We start from the raw sequence: 8,080 nt of genomic DNA on the forward strand, positions 1-8,080 counted from the left end.
TTTTCTTTTCTGATGTTTCCAGTAAAAAAAACATCAACCATGACCCAATTACCCAACTTGTTAGTGAACTTGAATTTGCAAGAAACAGGTTATTGACACTGCAAGGCTCTCGTGGAATTAGATACCAGATGGCAACTATCAGGGACAAGGAAACCATGGGTGATTGGAAGGGCACTCATGCATCAGTAAGATGGTTGTGTAAGCATCAATGCCCTCTGGGTAAGACTGAGGAAGCAGAGAGGTGTATGTAGGCCTGCTCAGGTCAGGCTCCTCTCATTACTGAGGCAGGCTAGCCTCACACATGTCTTTAGTGCCTGAGAATGCTTCATGGGATTGAAGAACTAAAGCACTTTGAATGTGTTCATTTCTGAAGGCAAAGGAGAATCCAAGATGGCCAGCTCTACTGGAAAGAGAGAAAGGAACTTCTCTACTGTAAACGGGGACCAGAGACATCTCAGCTGGCTACTTCACCTTCTGAAGTTTTGAACTGAGAAATTTCCAGGTTTGCATATGGATTCTGGAAGTCCTTTTAGGCACCCAGTGTTAGCATCTCATGAAGGAGGCTCTTTCTGGCCCCAGCTGTTTATTTTGCTGTGCCTTTAAACAGACGTGTTCCTTTCCCTGAACCACAATGCAGTGATCTAAAGAAAAGCAGTTAGGTGGAACGGTTGCCAAGGCCTGACAGTCCTAAGCTGGTGCATCTGGGGAGCCTGGGACTTGCCCAGTTATGAGAGGTTGGCAGGTGAGTGGCAAAGTCATGAGAAAAATCAGACTTCCCAACTCTTAGCTGAGAGGTCAGCAAGTGTGGACCTTTGGGCGAAAGTCTCTAGTGATAAAAAGCAAGCAGTGCCTTCTCAGAATTAGGTGCCAATGCTGGCCTTCACTAAAGAAAAAGCTCTTGTATCAAATGAGATGTAATTCAAAAAGCCTGGGGCTAAGAACCAGGTCTGCTGGAGTAGGCTTTGTTGTTCTAGTGTTGGCTGAACAGCCAGCATGTGTTAGCCATTTAAGATAGCAGGCTGAGGATGGAGCTCAGTGGTCTGTCAGGTACTCGTACTCATGTACCCAGACCCTAGTGTTCAATGAACAACAGTAAACAGGCTTTGTGCAATACTTACTAAGCTTCACAGAAGACTTCCTCCTACTGAAGCTGAGGATCAGAGACATTAAGTAATTTGCCTGAAATCACACAGCTAATTTCCACACCCTACATCTGAATTAGACACTGTCGTGCCCCTCTGTGCTATTTCAATCCCTCTGCTTCCAAAACAGCAAAGCTCCCTTTATTTATCAAAGCCGTAATGGATTGCTGGATTTTTCTTGCCCATTATTCGCTAATATATCAGAAACAATTGATTCAGAAAGTGGCACTAAGCTATCACTCACAGGTCAGTCTCTTCCAACAATGGGAAGGAAGTAGGATTTTCTTACAGGAAAATGGGCATCTCTCCTTCTTGACTAGCTCAGCCCTTGAGCCCTGAGCTATGCCTGCGGGCACTCAGAGAGCTTACACAGACAGCTGCTGAAATCCCCTGTGGAACAGTCCTTCCCTGGAAGGCAGAGAGCTTGACCTTGGTCCAGGGGCTACAGGTCTCCCATTTGCTGTCCTGAGTGATAGACACAGCTCACTTGTCCCATTTTAATCGGCAATCCCCAGAGATGTGGTCAACCAGTACCCTAGAGACAAGGTGGCACTGTGACAGCCTTGGTGACTTCTGGAGTCCATAACTGTCTGCTGTCTGTACCTCCTAGCAGCCAGCTGAGGTGAGGACGGGCAGGCAGGAAGGCAGTGAGTGCCAAAACCCAGGGTTGTGGAGATGCTTAAATGGAAGCACCAGGAGTGATGAGAACAGGACCCTAGCCAGACACTGTCTTGGAGTTCCAGGACAGTGGCAAGACAGAGCCTCCTGACCTAGTGAATGCCATGGCTTTGTGAACATCACCTGTATAGGAAACACAGGACCTGGAGGACATTCCTCTTGGGGTTTTCCAATCTGCACTAGACTCCTCACTGGCAGCTGCTGAGCGAGGAAAGGGCCTGGAGGGGTAGCCACAAGTTATAGGCTCCAAATTGCTCTGCTGCCTCAGGGATGGGGGTGGAGACCTGACAGGAAGGTACAAAGTCCAGAGTCTGTCCCTAGAGAGCAGTGAATCAAGCTCAGGCGTGGGTTAAGACTCTGGGGACAATGGGTAGGCAAGATGGAGGTCACCTAGTCCACTACAGTGAAAGTCAGGCTGATGTGCCTGTCAGCCATGGGGTGGGTCCAGTCAAGAAGCTACCTGCACACAGGCAGCCCTGGTCTCCTCTCTGCTGAGCATCTCTGGGTTTCAGGTCCCCTGGCCCTTTGTCCAAGGCTCTTCCATTGCCCTTCCTTCTCTCAGGCCAGTCTGGTCATGCTATCCCTAAACCTTGGCCAGGACGCACCCAGGTCAGTGATGAGCTGTGGAGTAACCAGGAATCCCTACGATGGACATGATGATGGGGCTGTGGGAAGCCGGTCCACCAACTGAAGGAAGAACGGAAATCATTGTGTCGAGTGACGCTTTATAATTGGTTCTGAGTTGCATTGGAGCCTATGGAATCATAGTTCTCCATAGTGTTGCTACCAACTGGATCAGAGAGGGTCCTTCTAGCGTCCAACATTTCATGGTAGAACAATGAGAACCAGAAGGAGGAAGTGTCACACCCAAGGTCACATAGCTACGTAGGGGACCAGTCCCAGGTTTCCGAGCCCCCGGGTCTGGATTATATTGCCGCATGATCAGAAGCAAGGGAAGAAACTGCCAGAAGTTGCTGCCTCACGCTGCTGCCTTCAGGTGGGATGGAGCCCTCGGATTGGATCTCACGGTCTCTTTCATGACCTCAGGGGCGTCTGGGATTCTTGTACCACTGCACAGTGGGGACATGCTACACAGTAGGAAGCTAAGCAGAGAATATTTTTAAACTGTCCAACATGCCTTATGGGGGAAAAAAAAGCGCTCTCCTAGACGCTGCCGTGGAAAGCATTTCCAAAGAGATCCCATGCTTAGAGAAAACATTGTAAACATTGCTGCTTTTTGTTTTTAAAGGGCCAATTCCCACTTACGGAAAGTTCTTGGAAATGAACTAGTGACCCACTTCTTACGATGCCCCCAGAGCACTGCAATTCCATAGGGGCAGCCTGTGACCCGAGGAGCCCCAGCCCCCACTCGCATTTCTATGGGATCAGGAATCAGTAGATTCACAACCTTCCTATTTAATTTAGCCAAGCTTCACTAGGGCAGGAATGGAGAGGGTTGGGAATCACAGGTACAGAGGAAGACTTGCTTCTTATCCAGCCTCTGGAGAGGCAAGTCTCGGTCTCTGATCTACTTCCCGCTGATGTGTAGTTTTAGCTTTTAAAGTTCAAGTCCACCCTTACCTGCTGCTTTTCCTCCTCCCTGGCGTTGGCTTCTTCAGGCTCTGGCTGCGGTTCAACTGCCCACTGTTATTTGCTCTTGAGCCTGTCAGTTGCTCCCTTCCCACCCTCTTTTAATCGGTATCCCGTACCCTTCCTCCTCCCACTTCTTCCTCCTCTTTCTCTCTCCACCCCTTTCCTCGCTCCCCCCCCCCGTCCCTCCCTCCCCTCTCTCTTTTGCGCTCTTAGAATTTTTACACTCATTTAAAAGTCGTCTCCCTTCCCTCTCCTCACCACCACCCCCACCCCGCCCCAGCCCCGAGAAGGACACCGCCCTACCCCCTCTCCCCACGCTGCCCTCCGCTAGCTGTCCCGCTAGCTATCCCGGTGGCTGTCCTTGTCCTGGCAGTCCGTGCACTTGCTCTCTTCTCAGCTGGCTCAGGCATAGCCTCCCTGGGTCTTTTCCTGCCCACCCCTCTGTTGAGGCTTCAGAATTCTGCTTTCCCGAAGGACCCCAAGGAAAACTCGCTCTGCCTCATCCTTTTTCTGTGGTCAGAAGAGAAGGTGACCATCCACACAGCAAACCCGCAAAGAGTCCGGGAAAATGTAATTCTCCCAAGCCACAGTTGTTTGGCACCCAGAATGGACGCAAGGCTTAGCCTGAATTGTGGAAGACCTTGACCTGGGGCTCCAAATTGTGGAGCTGCCTTTCCCACCACCTGGTTTTTTTTTTTTTTTTTTTTCCTATCCCTCTTTCCTCTCCCTCTTCTCCTCTAACCAGAAGACAGCATTATCTGTGCCCCTGGGCACTGGGCTAGGGGCTTCACATATGTGGCCTGTTTTAGTCCATTTAATCATTCCAGTTTCTGATTTCACACAAGCAGGCTTTTTTTCTGCAATGTTCCTGAGGAAACAGAGGGTCAAAGAAATTGAGTAGCAGGATCAGTTGAGAGGCAGGTTAGGCTCAAAAGTTTTAGTCAATGCTAAAATTCACCTCCTTGGGTAATCTAAAGAAATATATAGATGCCATTGGTGTAGCTGAACCAGTGAGAGATCCTAGCATATTATTTGTTACAAGAGAGAAAATTCTGAAATCATGTTGCACCCATCACTCCAGACCACCTCCTCTTCTGTCTTGTATTCCTCTGTTTAAGCATTAAGGCATCGGCCCAGTGGGGCTGTGACAGGTGTCAAAAGTGGGGGTTACTGAAGTCAGAAAAACCAATGACTAAGAGCCCACAGATAGGACAGCTGGAGCAAAGAATCTCAACCAGGGAAACTGAGGGACAGTCTAGACTTCTTGTCACATACCACAGTGGGTGGCAGGTGCCAGACCAGCACACAGATCTGCCTCTTGCTCCATACAGTCATCTACTTGATGCCTTCCGCATCCAGAGGTAATCACAAATGGACTCTGTTTTCCGTGGTTGAGTAAGCTGAGGACCAGCAAGCAGGAGAGGACAGACCGTGGGGCTTCACTTACTGAATACGGAGAAGGGAAATGGCTCTGATAAAAACAAATGCAGGATCTTGATTCCTCAGTCACAGGTTTCCTCCCAAGAATGTCCTGTGCCAGCCTGTGTGGGTTTGAGTCCTGGCTCTGCCACTTGATAGCCGAGAGCAACACTGGGCAAGCAAGCACTCTCCATGAAGCCCAGGCTTTTCGGTTGTAAACTGGAGGTAATAATTTCTACTTTTCAGGGTTGTCACAAGAACTGACGAGGGGTCTATAAGGCTTAGATTAGTGGCTAGTACAGGGAGGTGCAATGTGTATGACTCTACAGATACAGTACAGTATGCTGCAGCATGGAACCTGCCCCCTTCCTCCCCAGGCTGACCATGGCTGGGATAGAGTTCAGCCCATGAAGCTAACACGTAGTGTGACTTTTCTCCTACTTCCTAACCACTCCACACTTGGAGACATGTTATTATCTCCAGCCAAAGACAGCCAGTTAAGATCCCAGAAAGTCTTACCTGGGGATGATCTGGAAGTGGGGAAGGTTTAATAAAATATTAATTCATAGATCATGGGGCTGCCAAAGCAGAAACTAAATGCCAACAATTAATGCCTAGGTCATCAGGGATACCAAGAGAGTATCATTTTTCTTTGACTACCTGTAAGGGAAAACATGCCTAGATAAATAGGCACACACACGAGGCTAGACAGTCCAGGGCATAGTAGGCAAAGACTACCATCCTACCTGGAGAATGGAGAATCAGTCAGTAGAGACAGTAGGTGAGTCATTGGAGACACCAGAAAGCTGCGTCCAGGAAGCCATGTACAAGGCTCAGTGTGGCATCAAGACAGAGCATATTGTGCTGTACCCAAAATAAGTGGTTTTAGAAGGACTTTGGAAGCATGGTTTATTTCTTGCCAAAATCTCCGTGGAACTAAGGCAAGGATTCTCACAAAAGTAAGGAAAATGTCATTCAAGTTGTAGGTCTGGAGTGATTTTCTAGAGGGACCAGTACGGATGTCACCACAGACCAGAGAACATCACAAGTAGATGCCTAATGCCCTAGAAAAAAAGTCTGGACAAGGGCTGAGGGTAGAATAGAAACTCTGCTGTGCCCTCCCCCTTCCTCCTCATGTTCCGTGTGAAAAAGAGTCCTAGAAAGAGGCATGGAGGGTGGGCTCCACACATTAAAAATGGTACTGCAAAGACAACTCTACTCAGCACCATGCTAGCATACTTCACAATTTTTTTTTAAATTTTGAGATGAAAAGATAGGAAAATGATCTAAGCTTTTTTTGTTTTGTTTTGTTTTTTTGTTTTTTAAGATTTACTTTCTTTTTAATGATTTGTATATGTTTATCTGTGTGGAGATATGTGCACTTGAGGGCAATGCGCAACCAGGACAGAAGAGGGTGCCAGATACCCCTGGATCTGCAGTTACAGGCAATTGTGAGCTGACAGTCATGAGCGTTAGGAATCCAAGATCAGCAATCCTCTACAAGATCAGCAAGTGCTTTTACTACACTGGGCCAACTTTCCAGGCCATAGAAAAACAATCTCATGAAAACCATCTGAACTACATATACGTCACAGCCTTGACAAAGACTCATTGGCCACGTCTTTGGACTCAGTCAATGGTGAGAAACAAAGGCCACAGGAACTGTTGTTCTAATTGCAAAATAAACTTCTTAATTATAAAACAATATAAGCACAGTATTGCATATATAATAAATGGCTATGTGAGGGAAGAAATTTAAGGAGTGTGGTTGCTTTGTTGTGTGGTAGCAAAGTAGAAAGGAGTGGAATATTTTCATTCACAATATTGCAGGATAAATAGGGTGTTATTATTCCCATTTTAATGTTAAAAAAAAGTTCAGACTCAGGGAAGTTGAATAACTTGCCCAAGGTTATTTAGGAGAAAAATTCTACCTGAGGCAAAGGGTCATCACTTTGTCCCACAGCTGTGAAGAAAACATGAACCCCACTGGCCTAGTAAGAAAGGGGCATAGGGCACCCTAAGTAAGAGCATGAGAAGAACTGACTCCACACCTGGCAGGAGAGACTATGCCCCCTGTAACTACAAAGATGACACAGCATGGTCTGAGATCCTCATATTCTCCACTGAGGTTTTTAAAGGTGACATCTCAAAACTTGCTTCTTTCTTCCTTTAGAAGTAAGGTGGGAAATGGGGAGAGACATCTTCCATGTCCCCTTCACCCAGTGAATCTCTGGATCTTCAAGTTTCTCTCCTAAGATACTGTGATCCAGATGTTTGAGCAGCTACCTCCTTTGCAGCCTACAGAAGAACACGTGCAAGTAATTTCTGTCAGCAACTAATTGCAAGAGCAACGAGTCCCCAGCGCCTAATTGGAGGGTGTAAATGGGTAATTGGAGCCATGGTTAGTGGGATGAGGTCACACTTCTCTGCTGGTTGAGATGCAAACTCGGCAGGCTTAAGCCATTCCCTTTAGGACTTTTACTTTCCAGATAGTGGTCCAAAAAAAAAAAAAAAAGGCAAGAACACTTTGTTCTAAGAAGCAAAAAACAAAAGAAACATGGACTTCCTTGCTTCTGGTGCTCCATTCTCTATCCTCATCACATTTCAAGTTCTAACCCCCAAAGATAAGGTTAAAATTGTATCCATATCTAATCGGGCTTAGGGGCCCTCTAGGGTTCCAGACTTCAGAACTCTTTTGAGATGGCTGAGTCAGAGAAGACGAGGAAGAGTTACCATCATCACCCTCATAGCATCACCACCACCCCGAATACCAGGCAAGCATGATTCTTCCCACTGAAGTCCAGAGCATGGGCCAAATACTGGCCCCTGAGAATCCAGGACTAGAGACTTCATTCTATAGCACAAATGTGGACTCTTCACCTGGGGCATCTTGGGACAGCATTTGCTCTCCAAATTCAAGAAATCCCTGAAACTAAACTATTGAGGATATTATACATTGGGCCTGATACAGACAGGGTCTAGAGATTACAACTAAGTTCGTTCACTCCTTCCCTCCTCCTCCTTCCTTTTCTCCTCCTTCCCTCCTTCCCTCCCTCCCTTCCTCCTTTCCCTCCTCCCTTCTTCGTTCCCTTCTAGCCTCTCTCCTCCTTCTCCCCCCCTCCCCCCCTTTACTCTACCCTTGCCTACCCTTGCCCTTTGACCTCACAAGGAATAAAGAGGACTTGCATCTCTTTTGAGTGCAAGGTCAGGTACTAGGTGGTTACACTGGTTAGTTTTTGTAAACTTGA

The sequence above is a fragment of the Cricetulus griseus genome (assembly GCF_003668045.3).
Source record: "Cricetulus griseus strain 17A/GY chromosome 1 unlocalized genomic scaffold, alternate assembly CriGri-PICRH-1.0 chr1_0, whole genome shotgun sequence".
Taxonomy (NCBI): domain Eukaryota; kingdom Metazoa; phylum Chordata; class Mammalia; order Rodentia; family Cricetidae; genus Cricetulus; species Cricetulus griseus.